The following is a 20,072-nucleotide window of genomic DNA, read 5'->3' as shown; positions in this document are numbered from 1 at the left end:
AAACAAATATATATCGCATTCCACCTCGTAGAACATCTCGGGATTTTTCTTTCCAATGTTATGAAAAATTGAGATAAGCATACGATCACGATGTGAACTAGTATGAATTGAATTTAAATTCAAGAGAAGATCAAAAAAATAACTCACTACTTGAATCTGCACGTCTCTTTAACAACAGCAGCAAATTTTAAAATGTATTTTTAAAGGTAAATTAAGCTGCAATTCTGTAGTCCCCGGTCTGGAAAAATCCGGATGACAATTACTTGTTTAATAATAATAACATCCATATACTTTGTATAACATTAATATTCGCTATTTGTAGAACAAGCAGAACCAGTATCAATCCGACCCCCCCCCCTCCCCCCCCCCCCGGTTCTGCACTGAAAGAGGCATGACAATATATGTCCAAGAACATTCACCCACCTTACCAATTACTCATATTGCGCTGTAGCCAGAATAAAACACAAAAGGAGATTTTTAAAACATTGGTTTATTTTCTGAATCGATTTATTATAAATAGGAAGGCACAGCGGTGTACTGGAAATGTGTTGGAGTGGGTGGAAGTCTATTTTTAAAGAATTGTGAATCTAGAGTGAGCTTCACATCGGCGATGGCGTAGCTAATTAACTGTGCTTAAAAAATGATTATATATTAAATGTAATTTCAATTTCGAGGTGAAAATTCTAAAGATCAGTAAAACATTGGTACTGTTTTGTAGCAATCGTATTTCCTCGGGCCTTTCCGGCGAGCTCGGAAAATATATCCGAAATTGTTTTCCGAGGTTGAAAGTAATCTAATTAAAGCTATTTATTTATAAATTATTACTTTAAGAATAACTTAAAATTATAAATCCTAAGCTACATTTACCTCGGATCTTATTTAGATGGTAAAACGAAATTCACATGGCACAGTACAGTATTCCCAGAATGCCCTACCATGAAGTCGAGCATGCGCTTTCCAGTAAAAAGGACTAACGTAGTTGCTAGAGCTCGAGAGCGCTAGCAATTGATATTGGGCAGTTTTACATTTTTAAGAACCTACTATCTAGGTTACATCAAATGGATATTGAGGTTTGTAACTATTTTTAATTTGTATGTTACTATACTAAATTGACTCTTATTGGGTTATATAATTTCAATTTCAAAGTTTATACCTTGTCGTTATTTTGCAGTTTAAGTTATCAATTTTATTTCATAAATTTGTCTACAATTTCAAAAGTTAATATTTTCTTATCTCTATAAATGTATACAGTTTAGACGGTAATTTCTCGTCAAAGATTTCTTTAGGTAAACATGTTAAATATATTTTTCTGTTTAATTTCCTCTTTCTGTTTGTTTATAGGTCGAAGACTTTCATTATTTTACGGCATTTAATATAAAAACGACTGGTTGCCATCTTTGTCACCTTTTTTACTTATCGCTCGGTTACACAGACTGAATTTAACATTTAAATTTGTTGAAAAGTCGTCTAATTATCCAGGAACTCAGGGACCTAGAAAATATTATAAATTATATTTATTCCGTGATAGAAGGATGACAAATTTATTGGTATCAAGCCTGTAGAGTTGCCGTTCTTTTTTTCTGCGAAACGAAAGTTAAACTTCCTGATAACATGGCAACGGCAGTTAGTAAAGACTGTGAATTGAACTGTCCAATTTGTTTAGAGAAGTTCAAAGCTCCCAAAAGGTTGCCTTGTTTACACACGTTTTGCGAGTCTTGTATTCAAAGTTATGTACAAGTACAAAAGTGTGAAACCGATGAACAAACTTCTAGATTTTTTCAATGTCCCTTGTGTCGTTTCAAAACAGAGCTACCAAACATATCAGCTTCCGAATGGACACAGTTTCATCTGTCAACCGATCATTTGATTGTTTCTCTTCTTGGCCGTAGAAAAAACCCGAATTCTGAGGCTATTCACTGTGAGCCCTGCAAAATTGCCAGTGAGAAGAATGTAGCAAGATATCACTGCAGAGAATGCAAAGAATACTTTTGTGAGCAGTGTCTCAACTACTTTCACAAACGTAAAAGAGACAACAATTTGCACACCGTAACCAACATAACCCCCGAGTCAGGTTTGAGATCTCTTGAAATGGATGAACCGTGCCCTGTCCATACTGAAAAAATCGTAGAAGCATTTTGTTTTGATCATAGACTACTTTGCTGTAGCATCTGTTTAGCGACTGATCACAGGAAATGTTATATAGTAAAGACTTTGGATGAAATTGCAATGGATGAAACTGAAATCTTTGATATTGATGAATTTTTAAACACGTTATCTAAAGCTGAACAATGTACAATCTCGGCTCAAGATGCAGCAAAAGAAAAACTTGCACAAATGGTTGATGAAAAGGAATTGTTATTGCAGTCAATGGCGGATATTATCTCAAAAACAAAGTTACACTTGGATACTTTACATGTAGAACTAAATTGTTCAATTGAGAAGACATTTTCAATCAACGAACAAAGTCGAGAGTTTGATATCGATTGCTTAGATGCCTTCCAGAAAACGTTGATTCATAACAAAACGGTTACTGAAGCAATAAAAGAACATGGCAGTAGAAAACAAAAATTTGTCACCTTGGAGAAAATAAGAATTTCTCTGGAAACACATTTTCAAAGGCTTTGTCTAGCATCCAACTTTTCTGCTAGCGGTAAATATTTTTTAGATATCGAAGCTAAATTGAAAAATGTGCAGAAATGGTCAAAACTAGCTACTCTGAATTTGCAGCAAGCAGATGAAAATCCTTTAACAGACATTAAAGACCAAATGTGCCGTTTAGGATGCAAAAAAGAGCATGCTACATTCAGGCATTCTTCCACTGTAAGTTATGTTATTTTACATTATGACATCAGAAACGGGCCTCAAAAGGGATAAAGTCCAGGTTAAATGTCAAGACCTTGTAGTGTGTATTCGGTGCTACATCTATTATGACCTCATAACTGATTTGATTTATTTCCATACTTCATAGTTTTAAAGGAATTATGTATTAAACGAAACAATTTGGCCATTCTATTCAAAATAATGTAGAAAGTAAACCGAATACCTAAATTCAATTTTAAATATCATTTTGAAGAATATGTCAATAACATTTAATTTTAAATACATTTGTTGGAAAGACTTTAGTCTTTTCTTTAGTCTTTTTTTACTATATACTACGTTTTTTTTAGACAAGGAAATACTTTTGAATTTGTAAATATTTGTTTTATGTTTTTTTTAAAGTTTATACATACATTTTGATAATGGTTGCAAACAAATTAAGCTGGGATAGATCTTATTTAACTAAGCTATAGTTACATTTTGATAGTGGTTGCAAACAAATTAAGCTCGGATAGATCTTATTTAACTAAGCTATAGTTATCAAGTATCTTAAGAAGAATCTATCTATCAAATATCATATGCATGTATGCTTCTTTAATTTGTTATATATATATACACGGGATCCGCGTTGACGGTACTGTATATATATATATATATATATATATATATATATATATATATATATATATATATATATATATATATATATATATATATATATATATATATATCTGCTTGAAACAGAGAGTATCAAATTTTACAAAGTAGTGTATAAAAAATCAGATGCTATGATCTTTGGTATAACTAAGAAGAAAACAAATTTTGAAGAACATGTTAGATAAATTCTGGTATTGGTATGAAACTTAATTAATGTACAGAAATTTGAAACTGTTTGAACAATGGGCCAATTGCGTCAGAAATGGGCCAAATGGGTTTCAGTTTTAAGTCGAAATAAATAGTTTTACAAGACCCATAGATATAATAAATAGGCAACACTAAGTGATCCTCATATTTATATAGTATACACCTATTTACTGGCTATGAGGACGATAGCAAGTTTATTGTCCACCAGGACAGCAATTTTTTCACGAGGCAAAGCCGAGGGAAATAGTTGCTGGCGAGGGGGACAATAAACTTGATATCGTTCGAATAGTCAGTGAAAAGGTAATTTGGTTTATTCCCACTTAGCCAACATTCTGAAATTCTTAATTCCCACCTGGCCAACATTTTAATTCTCACACCTAAATGATCAGGGGGCTATAGTCTGTTTTCACATGTAAATGTATTTGTTATCATTTACCTGAGAATAGTTTGAAGAAAGCAAATAAACATATATTATATATGTTATATACACACACCACCCTGCAGGTGCGAGGGGTTCACACCTTCAGGAATTTGACTATTTGAAGTTATTATGTAAACAATGGACATTTCACACGCCCCTTTTTTACACATCTTTCCAATATGATACACGCTTAAAAACGTTACCCATTTTAAAAGCAAATATTCTTTACAATTCAATTACGATACCTGCAAGCGTTATATCATTGCTATTTTTTAAAATTTGCACTAAGGCATATGTTATGTAAATTATGCTAATTATTACGTTTTTCGATCCTTCTTTTGTAACTGGCAAGATTGGAAATATACAGCTTACGTCAGTTTCGCTACATTTGAAATGGGCGGGAACAAATTGACACGGACGTCTGAGAAAACATTGGATTGAAACTGTAGTTATAGGAAATGTATTTCCAATCCACCTCAGCATTTCTAACTTGCATACTAATGTAAAGCGATCGAAAAACATTTTAATTGGTATCAGAAAAGCGGTTGAAAAACATTTTATTTCATCATTAAGTATATAATCAGCAAATGTGAAAAGATACCAATTCGGAGATATCATACGCAGGGCAAAGCATTGTCCGATGACTTCTTATATGAAACATTTTATATTTTCTATTATTGGATATAATTTTAATCTTATAAATGGGAACTTTGATTGTTCTTCTCTGTGAATTAACCCCGTTTCAATTATGGCCCTACTTGACATCAGACTTGTGACGACTGATTCTCTGAAGTCATCAGACAATACCTTGCCTTGCGTATTATCTCTCCCAAATTGAGATCTTCTCCTATTTGCTGATTATATACTTATTGGTAAAATAAGTTTTTTTCAATCACTTTGCTGATACACGAAAAATAATGTTTCTCGGTCGCTTTAATTAACATGTATCATGTATATAGCAAGTTAGAAATGCCGAGGTGGATTGAAAATACATTTCCTATATTTCAATCCAATGTTTTCTCAGACGTCCGTGTCTTTTGTTCCCGCCCATTTCAAATGTTTTGACTGCAACAAGTGAAATTGACATACGATGTATATTTCCAATCTTGCCAGTTTATGTTCCGCGGTCGTATAATCAAAAAGGGGGGGGGGGGGTATCCAAAGGAATTAATTTGTTTATTACGGGCCGCCAGAAGGCGGTCCGTTATTTGATATACATTTAAATATTGTCACTGCGTTTCTGCGGGAGAGGTTTTTTTTTTAACAGAATTTATAATATGCCTTTCTTTATGAACTAAAAGTAAATTTGCATATAGAAATATGTTTTATGCCTTTTAAAAAAGAATACTTTTTTTTTTTTACTCGTAAATGTAAAGTAGGTCATAGACTGTCATGTTAGACACGTTTTTTTTTCTCGAGACTATAATCTATTCGGAAAATTTTGGAGTTTTCCATTCGTTTCAAAACAATGTATCGGTATAAGGGACATACTAAAGACCTGAAATTCTAAAGACCCAAATAACATGAACTTTTATATAGATGATATATTTAAATTTTTTATGTGCTGCGTCAAACAAAATAGGAAAAAAATATCCGGCATATTTTTTAATTCTAAAATTGTGCAGATTCTACTGAATGAGATGATCTTACATGTACCTTTAAAATAATCCATTATTTCTATTTTATTATGAGATCCCCTGAAATCATTAAGGTTTAATTCAATACAATGCAACAAAAATATCAAAATGCTTTGAAATACATAATATCCAAGAGAATAATGATGAGTTGATTAATGTGTTCTCCATTACTTCATACTATTACAATTATCATACAATTACCGTTAGAAAAGCTTACGGTAACGAACTCGATTCTTAATAATAATAGTAAAATGTTTAACTTCAAAACGTGTTGCTGAAAATATATTAAAATTTACCCTTAAAATTAGTACAACCAACTCGTTATTGTTTGTGGTGTTTTTTTTTATGTAATCAACCAATGATGATGCATACAACTATATTTTGGCGGCCCATTTGACGCTTGCGTCAATATGATTTCTTGTAAGAAATTGTGAGACATGTGCGATTAGTAAAGAGCCCCATTCCCTCGGCTGTATATGCATTTTGCAACTGGCAAAGAAATTAAGGGGATTTTCTTCTTAGAAAGAAAATATCAAATGTGCTTGAGGACAGGAACCCCCCCCCCCCTCGATCTAGGCCCCGGGGTAGTTGACGCTTCTTTTTTTATTTAAAGAAGTTTCTTTAAAGTTATGTGCACAACATGTACTTTATCAAATATCTGAATATTAATTGAAAATAAACGATTTATTTAAAATAAATAAAACCTGCATATAAAAGATGCAATGGTTTTTTTTTTTACATTAATCGCTTATTTTTAGATTTTTAAAATGGAACATGTTGTGTACATGACTTCAAAGAAATTTCTGTAAAAAAGTCAACTATACCGGGGGTTTACGTCAGGGAGGAGGAGTGGGTCTTGTCCTGAAGCACTTGTGGAAAATATTTTAGTGAAAAAGGCAAATGTTCACACCCCGGTAAAATATTATTCTAGATTCCTGCCTGCTACCCCCACATTTAGCATTAATTAATTTTTTTCACAAATATCGTTTAAACATCAGGACGTGCATTTTTTATTGCCATTAGATAAAAATCGATACCGTAAGACAAATAGGAAAAACCTAACTTAATAATTTACGATTATTTCAACGAAACGGACGATCGTTTGCAATGGATTCCATGCATTTGTCACATTTTTAAAACGTCGTCGGATAAAAATCAATTTAAATATGATTTACTACTTCTCTTATCTAACATTACACTAATTTCACGGTATTTCAAGGACACAGTACATTCAAATATACATGCACCGGGTCTTACTCTTTTAATTGAAATATTTTACGATGAAAATCATTTATATATTAAGTATGATTATAGATAATGTGTAACTTCTCTGAATACATTTTAAAAAATAAAACCTACGCTCAGAGACATAAATAACACGCTACGCTGAAGTCAATTTTATGTCCACTTCAACACTAAGAAGATCAACTAAAACAAATCTAAATTAAACTCACTATATCCATGTATGACCAGTTTTTTTAGCTCACCTGAGCTGACAGCTCACGTGAGCTATTCTGATCACATTTTGTCTGTCGTCAATCTGTCTGTCCGTATGTCAGTCTGTAAACTTTTCACATTTTCAACATCTTCTCAAGAACCACTGGGCCAATTTCAACCAAACTTGGCGAAAAACATCCTTAGCCTAAAGGGATTCAAAGTTGTGAAAATTAGGGACCACGCTTTTTTGCAAAGAGAGATAATTAGGAATTTATGAAAATTTTCAAGAAATTTTCAAAAATCTTCTTCTCATGAACCGTAAGACCAGGAAACCTGACACTTGTGTGGAAGCATTCTCAGGTAGTGTAGATTCAAAGTTGTGAAAATCATGACCCCCGCGGGTAGGGTGGGGCCACAATGGGGGATCGAAGTTTTTCTTAGGAATATATAGAGTAAATCTTTAAAAATCTTCTTCTTAGAAACTAATCGGCCAGGAAAGCTGAAACTTGTGTGGAAGCATTCTCAGGTAGTGTAGATTCAAAGTTGTGAAAATCATGACCCCTGGAGGTAGGGCGGGGCCACAATGGGGGGTCGAAGTATAACATAGGAATATAGAGAGTAAATCTTTAAAAATCTTCTTCTCAGAAACTAATCAGCCAGCAAAGCTGAAACTTGTGTGGAAGCATCCTCAGGTAGTGTAAATACAAACTGTGAAAATCATGACCCCCGGGGGTAGGGTGGGGCTACAATGGGGGGTCGAAATTTTACATAGGAATTTAGAGAATAAATCTTTAAAAATCTTTTTCTCAGAAACTTACCAGCCAGGAAAGCTGAAATTTGTGTGAAAGCATCCTCAGATAGTGTAGATTCAAAATTGTGAAAATCATGACCCCCGTGGGTAGGGTGGGGCCACAATGGGGGGGGGGTCGAAGTTTAACATAGGAATATATAAAGTAAATCTTTAAAAATCTTCTTCTCAGAAAATTATCGGCCATGAAAGCTGACACTTGAGTGAAAGCATCCTCAGGTAGTGTAGAATCAAATTTGTGAAAATCATGACCCCCAGGGGTAGGGTGGGGCCACAATGGGGGGTCGAAGTTTAACATGAATATATAGAGCATATCTTTAAAAATCTTCTTCTCAGAAACTAATCGGCCAGGAAAGCTGAAACTTGTGTGGAAGCATCCTCAGATAGTGTAGATTCAAAATTGTGAAAATTATGACCCCCAGGGGTAGGGTTGGGCCACAATGGGGGGTCGAAGTTTAACATGAATATATAGAGCATATCTTTAAAAATCTTCTTCTCATGTACCATAAGACCAGGAAAGCTGACACTTGTGCGGAAGCATCCTTAGGTAGTGTAGATTCAAAATTGTGAAAATCATGACCCCCAGGGGTAGGGGGGGGGGGGCACAATAGGGGGGTCGAAGTTTTACATAGGAATATATAGAGTAAATCTTAAAAAATCTTCTTCTCAGAAACTTATCAGCCAGGAAAGCTTAAACTTGTGTGGAAGCATCCTCAGGTAGTGTAGATTCAAAATTGTGAAAATCATGACCCCCAGGGGTAGGGTGGGGCCACAATGGGGGGGGGGGGGTCAAAGTTTTACATAGGAATATATTGAGTAAATCTTTAGAAATCTTCTTCTCATAATCTAATCAGCCAGGAAAACTGACACTTGTGTGGAAGCATCTTTAGGTAGTGTAGATTCAAAATTGTGAAAATCAGGACCCCCGCGGGTAGGGGGGCCACAATGAGGGGTCGAAGTTTTACATAGGAATATATAGGGTAAATCTTTAAAAATCTTCTTCTCAGAAACTAATCAGCCAGGAAAGCTGAAACCTATGTGAAATACCTCAGGTAGTGTTGATTCAAAGTTGTGAAAATCATGACCCCCAAGGGTAGGGTGGGGCCACAATGGGGGATCGAAGTTTTACATATGAATATATAGAGTAAATCTTTAAAAATCTTCTTCTCAGAAACTAATCGGCCAGGAAAGCTGAAACTTGAGTGAAAGCATCCTCAGGTAGTGTAGAATCAAATTTGTGAAAATCATGACCCCCAGGGGTAGGGTGGGGCCACAATGGGGGGTCGAAGTTTAACATGAATATATAGAGCATATCTTTAAAAATCTTCTTCTCAGAAACTAATCAGTCAGGAAAGCTGAAATTTGTGTGAAAGCATCCTGAGGTAGTGTAGATTCAAAGTTGTGAAAATCATAACCCCCAGGGGTAGGGTGGGGCCACAATGGGGGGTCAAAGTTTTACATAGGAATATATAGAGTAAATCTTTAAAAATCTTCTTCTCAGAAACTAATCAGCCAGGAAAGCTGAAACTTGTGTGAAAGCATCCTCAGGTAGTGTAGATTCAAAGTTGTGAAAATCATGACCCCTTCGGGTAGGGTGGGGCCACAATGGGGGATCGAAGTTTTACATATGAATATATAGAGTAAATCTTTAAAAATCATCTTCTCAGAAACTAATCAGCCAGGAAAGCTGACGCTTGTGTGAAAGCATCCTCAGGTAGTGTAGATTCAAAGTTGTGAAAATCATGACCCCCGGGGGTAGGGTGGGGCCACAATGGGGGGTCAAAGTATTACATATGAATACATGTATATAGAGTAAATCTTTAAAAATCATCTTCTCAGAAACTAATCAGCCAGGAAAGCTGAAACTTGTGTGAAATACCTCAGGTAGTGAAGATTCAAAGTTGTGAAAATCATGACCCCCAGGGGTAGGATGGGGCCACAATGGGGGATCGAAGTTTTACATATGAATATATAGAGTAAATCTTTAAAAATCTTCTTCTTAGAAACTAATCAGCCAGGAAAGCTGACACTGATATGGAAGCATTCTCAGGTAGTGTAGATTCAAAGTTGTGAAAATCATAACACCTGGGGGTAGGATTGGGCCACAATGGGGTGTCGAATTTTAACATGAATATATAGAGTAAATCTTTAAAAATCTTCTTCTCAGAAACTAATCAGCCAGAAAAGCTGAAACTTGTGTGAAAGCATCCTCAGGTAGTGTAGTTTAAAAGTTGAGAAAATCATGACCCCCGGGGGTAGGGTGGGGCCACAATGGGGGATCGAAGTTTTACATAGGAATATATAGGGTAAATCTTTAAAAATCATCTTCTCAGAAACTAATCAGCCAGTTTATTCTTTATAATTGTTAAGACTTTGGCCCCAGGACAACTCTTTGGCCTCACAAGAAGGTTCAGAGTTTGATGTAGACTTATATCCCATATATAAACTATTGGTAAGGATCTTTTTGAGAACTGCAATACTCAACATATGATATGACTATAAAATCATCCTCTTAGAAACGGGACTAATGATTATAAACATAAGAATATCCAGGGGAAAAATGGATTTTATTTATACAGGATCTACATGTATTATTGGACATTGTCCAGATAGTTTGTAAAATGACTCCATTAAGCTGATTTTATCATATATATATTGTTCCTCAGGTGAGCGTTGTGGCCCATGAGCCTCTTGTTTAACGAGGCGGACCTTTTCTTGAACTATAATATTGGGTCCTACCTCTGAAACAAAAGGTAATCGGGTTGAAATACTGTGAATTTTTTCATACAGCATTTCAGTTTTCATAAATGTGCTTACTAGAGAAATCCCAACTTGGACATATCAAAAATTTGTAAACTTTATCGATGGAAACGGATGAACTTAGTAAGTGTTTACTTGTTTCAAAACTCTTGCTTCATTACATACATGCATCAACATATACATGTAAAAATAATGTACGTTGTATTAAAGGAAGAGTGAATAAGTCTTTGAGAATAATGAGGCGATCAAATACGGTTGGGAATAAAAACTTACACTTTTTTAACAATATTGAATGCACATTGTGAGTAAAAAACAGAGAGAGAGAGAGAGAGAGAGAGAGAGAGAGAGAGAGAGAGAGAGAGAGAGAGAGAGAGAGAGAGAGATTATTACAACATTATCACTTTTAATACTTTCTTAAACACTTTACACAGTTTTTTCTTTACACTTTTCAATTAAAATATGCATTTTGATTATAGATTAAATCATGCATTTTAATTATAGGTACACGTATCATCTAATTATAATTTCTTTTGTCTTTTCACACCCTTATAATTACCACAGTACGTATACACTATATTGTCAACTAAAACCCACTGTTACGGTAATCCACATATGAAATTGAAATTTATTATTTATCTTACAATAAACTAGTGTAAAATTTACCTACAGACATATTTCATCATAGGTTTCTTATCTATTGAAAATTAAACAAAGCACGAACTAAAAAGACAACCTCAGTTGTGTAGAGCACTACAGCGGAGACATTTTTTCTTTCTCAGTTCAGGGGTGTATTCTAATTAGCACAGGTGTGAATGCCTGCAGGGCTTCTTTTACCCGTGTTGACCTGTTGTGAATAGTACCTGATGAATACCTGATGAATGGTCTTGGAATACTTTTTACAAGCGTTTTATATGGAACGCCATAGCTGCCTTATGTGGCTATTTTATATGAAGATGGTGCTTTATTATATTATGCTGTGGTTATTTCATGTGAAGATGGTGCTTTATTATATGAAGATGGTGCCTTATTATATGAAGGTGGTGCTTTATTATATGAAGATGGTGCTTTATTATATGAAGATGGTGCTTTATTATATGAAGGTGGTGCCTTATTATATGAAGATTGTGCTTTTTTATGTGGTAGTGCTTTTTTTAAATGTGAAGATGGTCACTCGGAACTTTATTTCTGAAGACTGAGTTAAACATTTATTTTCTCGAAATTTTGAAACTAGAACAAAATTGATACAGTTAAAATCCATTTCATACACAATTGCTAGTTTCTCTTTTTTAGCATAATAATTATTATAGTTGCGAGATGAAATGTACGAACTAAACTCAACTGAATTGACAAATATGATTAATTGAATAATACAATATTTTGTCAGTATTTCTTGACATTTTACTTTTGCCTTTTCCACTTATAAAAGGGCCTTCTTTGACCTATATTATAGTAAAGTAGACCTTTCCCTGTGACTTTCCCTTACTTTAACTTCAAGTCAAATCCTATCACCTAGGGCATCAATCTGTTTAAAATCAGATCCTCAATCCGTTCCTTTATTTGTTTTTTTTTATAATGTTTTGTTTTGAACTACTCAGAATGTGAGCTCTTCCTCCAACTCACCACTTAGGTTAAAGAGGAATGGTCATCAATGACGAAGACCGACTGGGCGATGACAATAACAAAATCAAAGTACTGAAGAACTGACGGGAGTTGATTTTGTCGATGTTTATCTATTTTAAAATCAATGATGACAAGTACATGTAGTTTCTAATTTGTATTTGAATTACGCACATTTTTATAATATGAATTTTTGGACTTGTTCGACAAGAATGTCGAGAAACCTCCATATAAATCATCTTAAATAATATTTAAAGGTAAAATTAATTCAATCAAACTGTGTATCAGTAATAGAAATATTTCTGGAAAATTGTATGGATCCAAGCAATATTGAACTCTATAGTCTCGTTCAACCAAACGCTCGGCTGACACTGTAAATCTCCGACAAGCAACGGAGACTCTCTGCTTGTCGGAGATTTACGGAGACAGTCGAGCGTCGAGTTGAACGAAACTATATTGAACTCTGGCGTAGGAATACATACGACAACAAAAGATATCTAAATTGTTCGTACCATTGAAAATCTGACTATTTTCAATGTATTTATAAATAAGTTTCCTTGAAAAACAATGCTTTAGCATACATTACATCGAATTTACCAATTATGTTCAAGAACTAAGTATTGTCAGCAGCGATGATTTGTGCTGAGGTCCAAACACTGTTTCACTTTCAATTTGTCTGAGTAACTGCATAGTAGAGTTGATTAAAATCAACTCCTAATTAAGAGCGGATCAAAAATCTTATTTTAATCAGATTGCTAGGGCATAACCTTCGCTTAAACACAAATAGTTAGTAAATTCAATTTTCTGCTTTTCAGGATAACGTTACTAGGCTTTAATTCTTGTAATATTCCGTCATTATATGGTTGTCACTTAATAGATGTGAGTTCGGTTGGGGTAAAGTCGTACACAGCTAGATCTTCTCGATAGCTTATATACTAATTGTGCTAGAAAAAAGAGGAACTAGCAATAGTGTATCAAATGGATTTAAATCCTTTTGATCGCATCAATTTTTTGTTTTACTTTCAATATTTCGAGATAATACATAAATGGTTAACTCAGTATTCAAAAATAAGAGGAGTTCCGAGTGACCACCTTCACATTAAAAAGCACCATCATATAACAAAGCACCAACTTCACATAAAAAAGCATCATCACATAAAAAAGCATCATCACATAAAAAAGCACCATCTTCATATAATAAAGCACCATCTGCATATAATAAAGCTCCACCTTCATATAATAAAGCACCATCTTCATATAAAAAAGCACCACCTTCATATAATAAAGCACCACCTTCATATAATAAAGCACCACCTTCATATAAAAAAAGTACCACCTTCATATAATAAAGCACCACCTTCACATGAAATAACCACAGCATAATATAATGAAGCACCATCTTCAGATGAAATAGGCACATAAGGCAGCTATGGCGTTCCATAGTTTTAAGCAGTCGACTTGAAATGTATTCTGATGATTTAAACTTAATTAGTGGTCGTCAGTCTGGATTTAGGAAAGGATATTCTACTCTTTATAACATTATATTATTGCATTTTTTGTCACATACTTTAATGCATTGTAAAAAGAAACTGTTTTGTGCTTTAATTGATTTCAAGCAAGCATTTTACACTGTGTGGCGTGAAGGTTTATGGTTTAAAATTCATAAAACTGGTATAACTGGCAAATGCCTTACATTCTTAAAAAACATGTACAACGGTATCAAGTCAAAAGTAAAATTGAATGACGAAACTTCACCTTTTTAGCTCACCTGAGCTGAAAGCTAAAGTGAGCTTTTCTGATCAAAATTTGTCCGTTGTCTGTCGTCGGCGTTGGCGTTTGTGTTGGCGTTGGCGGCGTTGTCGTTGTAAACTTTTCACATTTTCTTCTTCTTCTCCAGAACCACTGAACAGATTTCAACCAAATTTGGCACAAAGCATCACTGGGTGGAGGGGATTGAATTTTGTTCAAATCAAGGGCCATGCCCTCTTTAAAGGGGAGGTAATTGAGATTTATTGAAAATTTGTTGGTATTTTTCAAAAATCTTCTTCTCAAAAATCATTTGGCCAGAAAAGCTTAAACTTGTGTGGAGGCATCCTCAGGTAGTGTAGATTCAAGTTTGTTTAAATCATGGTCCCCGTAGGTGGGGGGGGGGCACAATAGGGGGATCAAGTTTTACATAGGAATATAAAGAGAAACTCTTTAAAAATCTTCTTCTCCAAAACTATTTGGCCAAAAAAGCTCAAATTAAAATGAAAGCATCCCGAGGTAGTGTACATTCAAGTTTGTTCAAATCATAGTCCCTGGGGGTATGGCGGGGCCACAATGGGGGAATGGATTTTTACATAGGTATATATAGAGAATATCTTTTAGAATCTTCTTCTCAAAAACTTTTAGGCCAGGAAAGCTCAAATATGAGTGGAAGCATCCTCAGATAGTAAAGATTCAAGTTTGTTCAAATCATGGTCCCCAGGGGTATAGCGGGGCCACAATGGGGGAATGGATTTTTACATACATGTAGGAATATATAGAGAAAATCTTTTAAAATCTTCTTCTCAAAAACTATTAGGCCAGAAAAGCTCAAATTTGACTGGAAGCATCCTCAGATGGTGTAGATTCAAATTTGATCAAATCATGATTCCCGGGATAGGGTGGGGCTACAATTTGGGTATGAATTTTAATACAGGAATATATATATAGAGAAAATCTTAATTTTTTTTTTAACTATTAGGCCAGGAAAGCTCATATTGGCGTGTAAGCATCCTTAGATAGTGTAGATTCAAGTTTGTTCAAATCATGGTCCCTGGGGGTAGGGCGGGCCACAATGGGGGATAAATTTTTATATATAGAGAAAATCTTTAAAAATCTTCTTCTCAAAACTATTAGGCCAGGAAAGCCGAAATTTGAGAGGAAGCATCCCCAGATCGTATAGATTCAAGTTTGTTTAAATCATAGTACCGGGGTACGGTGAGGCCACAATAGGGGATGAATTTTTACATAGGAATATATAGAATATATAGAATAAAAATCTTCTTTTTAAAAACTATTTGGCCAGAAAAGCTTAAACTTGTGTAAAGGCATCCTCGGGTAGTGTAAATTCAAGTTTGCAAAATCATAGTCCCTGGGGGTAGGGCGGGCCGCAATTGGGGGTTGAATTTTTACATAGGAATATATAGAGAAAATCTTTAAAAATATTCATGGAAAGTTTTTAGTCCAAAACTCAGTACTTTGTGTGAAAGCTCAGGTTATGCAGATTTAAGTTTGATGAAACCATGATTCCCTAGAAAAAAGTGGGGCCACAAAATGAGGTGGGGGGTATATAGGATTAGAGAAAAATCTTCTTAGAGGTACAACAACAAAAGGGGCTTGGTATTTACCAAAAAAAAGTGTGAATAAAAATTGGCAGATTTTCAATTTTTTTAGCAAGATCTACTGTACTCAGTTGTTAAGATATTTTGATTTTGATACTGTAATGTTATTTTGACAGAGTTAAGGCTCAGGTGAGCGATGTGGCCCCTGGGCCTCTTGTTTCTTTTGTAACCTTGGCGTACGTCAAGGAGAACATTTATCACTTTTTCTATTTTCCATGTATATTAACGATATAGAAAACTTTATGAATGAGAGAAATGTCAATGGGTTAAGTAGTATCACAAATGATTTAGAAGAAGAGTTGCTTGTCTACAGTAAACTTTTTATTTTATTTTATGCTGACGACATTGTCATAATAACAGTGTCGGCTCAAGATTTACAACATGCGCTTAACAAATTTTGTATATATTGTAAATACTGGAAACTTACAATTAATGTGGAAAAAAACCCCAAAGTTATGATATTCTCCAAAGGACCTGCTCCTAAGTGCTCATTTATAATAACAATAATGATAAATTAGAAGTAGTTAAAGAGTATAACTACCTAGGAATATTATTTTCCCGATCTGGCTCGTTTTGTAAAGCCAAGAAACACTTGTGTACTCAATCCCAGAAAGATATGTATGGTATTATTAGAAAAATAAGATATTTTGACATGTCCTTTGATATTCAATTAGAGTTATTTGACAAGGTTGTTTTACCAGTTTTACTATACTCTTGTGAAATATGGGGTTACGAAAATATTGATGTTATCGAGCGTGTACATTTAAGGTTTCTTAAACACATACTTAACTTGAAAAGTAGTACCCCAGTTTTATGGTTTATGGGGAGACAGGTCGTTTTCCATTATACATAACAATTTTTACGACAATGATTGGATTTTCGGCAAAGATGATGTTATGCCAGGAGAATAAGTTATGTAAAACTATGTATATGTATATTTTCAATTGGTACATTAGAGGTGAAATCAATAATAAGTGGCTAGTTTGTATAAAAACATTCTTGATAGCTGTGGCTTATCCTTTGTATGGCACCAACAAAATCCTATTAACGTGAAATGGTTAGAAAATATTGTGAAACAAAATCTTAAAGATCAGTTTGTCCAAAAATGGAATAGTGAATTAGATAGTTCGTCAAAAGGTGCTATATATCGTATTTTTAAATATAATTTTTGTTGTAAAGACAAAAATTTATTATTGTTTATTAATTTATTATTTATTATGTTTATTAATACTACCACGAAAATTAAGAAACTTGTTTGTTAAATATAGAACTACAAACCATCACCTCCCTATAGAAATTTGTAGGTGGAACAATACTCCACGTGAAGACCGCAAATGCGGCTTATGTGAAGCCAATCAAATTGGCGATGAATTTCTTATGTTTTAGAATGAAGTGCACTGTCACATGTAAGGGAGAAATTGTTTAGTAATTATTTTCTTAAAAACCCAAACATCTTAAAATTTAGAACACTTATGTCATCTTCAAATCATGTAATAAAATGTGTACTTTAATTCGAAAAATATTTGATTTGATCGGTCATCCTACCTAACAACTATAACAAATTCATTGGTTACTTTATTCTGTTTCTTTTTTGTAAATCCTGCTTTTCTTATACTTTTGTATATAATTCTTCTGCACCTCATGTAACATTATATGTTATGAGTGAAATAAATGAACTTGAACATGAAACCCTCTGCTAATACATGTACATATACACTGAAGAGATTTAAAAACAAAGGGACTAAATGTGCAAATTATTGTCAAAATACTCCTGATTTACCTTTTTCAGACTCTTAAAAAATCTAACCCGCTATCAATATTCATTATTCCACAAAATAAATTATATAGTAATACGGCCCTATGTGTAACATACGCAAATGGTTGACTGGATTATGTAAACAAATACATCTTTAAGACATATGTACATGAGCAAAAAGAATAATTACTTTAAGAGTTTTACAAGTGACTATGGGTAGGACCTTTTCTTATAAGGGAAAGCCGGACCTTAAATGTTAACATTAAAGGTCCGACCGGATCGTTTTACGGGGCTGTTTCCAGTTTGCGAGCCGGTCCGACAGATTAACTGTTGCCCTTGAGCCCAGTCAACAACTGTAAACTATATATGTTAAAAAAGTAACATATACTTCATAGAATAGTTTGCACAAATTAATATCTACGTTTTTATAATGTTTTTAATAACCCTCAAGGTGGTCAAAAGAAGTGACAAAAGGATACATGTACATAAAATATTTAAAGAAATATATTTTCTGCAGAATATGATGTTTTAAACAAATCTTACATGTAACAAACAAGCAAGAAATTAAAAGAATAAATTACTTGTACAGTTAAAAGAAACATTAATGTATATTTCTTCTTGAAATCGATGTTTATTTAAACATGTTTCTTTGTTATTATGTACTGAATAAAGAAGATGGGCGGGTAAGGCGTGTAAAATGCCCATATACACGGTTGGACAAGCTACTGAAAAATTATGGTATCAATAAATCTGATATTTCTTTTTTAAAATCATTTAAAACAATATTTATTTAACAAATCATTTATTTTTAACCTATAGATATGTTCAATACTCGGAGTATGTTGACTCAAACAGGCGTATACGTATCAAAACCTGCAAATACTGTCATTTTTTAGACCTTCAAGGTATTTTCTTTTATAGAGTGGGTCTGTGCCCCATATTTAATAAGGTCTTTTGGAAAATAAACCGATTTTAATAAACAAAAACGTGGAGAGATGACGCACTATACATTAAAAATATCATTATGTATCCCAACTATTGAACGTTTTGAAAAAATAATACAAGTCCGTTAATTGGTGGCCAAAGTCACACATAATATTTAAACAACCCACTATGTTGTGTCTGAAATGGCTCATTGGTTAGAGTTACTGACATAAGCTAACCTTAAATATCTAGGGTTTTAATGTTATGGGTTCGATACCACCAACATTTAGGACAATATTTCTTTTCGTATCTTTTTTAAAATGTATTGAATTGATTATAGTTAGAAATTGTGCTTTTGCAAACTTGTATTATAATATATTTGTATTTCACTACTAAATCGAATGGGCATTTGCGCCATCTTATTCCCCCATCTTCTTTGTGAACTACCTGGATCAAAATTGTATTCTCTTTATAAAGTGAGAAATGTTGACAACGGGCATCTTTTGATCATTTGAAAATCTTATTTTACACAGGGTGTTACTCTCCGAAAAGCAGAGTCGGCATGGAAACCGAAAAGAAAGCAGGAGCGGGCTGAAGCTGATGAAACTACCCAAAAAACAGAGGTAATTCACTTTCATATGTTAGTAAACCCGAGAAAGATAATGAGAGACCTGATGTATTCTTAAACTAATTAAATAAATATTAAAATTTCCTCACTTGTTATCCGAACAGAATACTTGTAATACATAGTATTACACTTTACTATATAACATACTACATTAAAACGAAACTGCAACATCAGCCGTAGGGCTCTAGACCCAAGAGGGAATGATATTCGTCGAGTGATGATACATAGTGTTATATCTATAGAATAGTGTATGATTCGTTACATTTTTTTGTACACTTTTGTATGTTTAGGTACGGAAACGTATTAGTGCCACTTATGCACATCACATTTTTATTTTCCACACTTTAATGTAAACTTTACCCTTTAATCTATAAAATTCATACTTTAATGTGTAAAATTCACACTTAAATCTGTAATTTGTACACTTTAGTCTGTAAAATTCATACTTTAAAGTGTAAACTTCACACTTTAAAGTGTAAAAATCACACTTTAATCTGTTAAATCCACACTTTAATAAGTAAAATCCACACTTTCATCTGTAAATTTCACACCTTTAAAGTGTAAAATTTACACTTTAATCTGTAAGCTTTACACATTTATCTGAAAAAAAAATCACACATTAATCTTTAAAATACTTTGTAAACACCACATGGCTGTTTTAATTAAATGTCCGGCATTTCTTTGATCATGCTTGAATAATAAACATTGCAATCGACAAATTAGTTCTCATTACCAGTATTTGATTTTCCATAAAGTGAAACAGTAATGATTAAATACTTTTAGTCAAAATGTATCAGGGTCACATGGCCAAAAAAATTGTTCAACGCTAAGGGCTTTTTATAATACAAGCCGTTTCACTCGTCGTTTTAAATCAGATTGAAATTTTAACAGAAATTAAAACGTGATAACTTAAATGTTAAAAAACCACCGCCACTCATTTATCTGGCGGGCACCATATAATTATATGGCGGCCGCAACATAAAATTTAGAATTATCTGTAACAATTTTTGTGGGTTTTGACTTTTTGTCCACTTT

The 20,072-nt window shown here is 33.7% G+C and overlaps 1 long non-coding RNA gene across 1 annotated transcript; it reads left to right on the top strand.

Moving 5' to 3' along the window:
- The first annotated feature begins 936 nt into the window (after nt 1–936).
- On the top strand, nt 937–19,098 carry LOC136273964 (uncharacterized). The gene is made up of 3 exons (XR_010712202.1): nt 937–1,070; nt 1,342–2,820; nt 18,943–19,098. It is a non-coding gene; the product is annotated as an uncharacterized lncRNA (long non-coding RNA).
- The last annotated feature ends 974 nt before the right edge of the window (nt 19,099–20,072 follow it).

Source organism: Magallana gigas, chromosome 3 (genome assembly GCF_963853765.1).
Source record: "Magallana gigas chromosome 3, xbMagGiga1.1, whole genome shotgun sequence".
Taxonomy (NCBI): Eukaryota; Metazoa; Mollusca; class Bivalvia; order Ostreida; family Ostreidae; genus Magallana; species Magallana gigas.
This window is presented reverse-complemented; position numbering and strand designations above follow the sequence as displayed.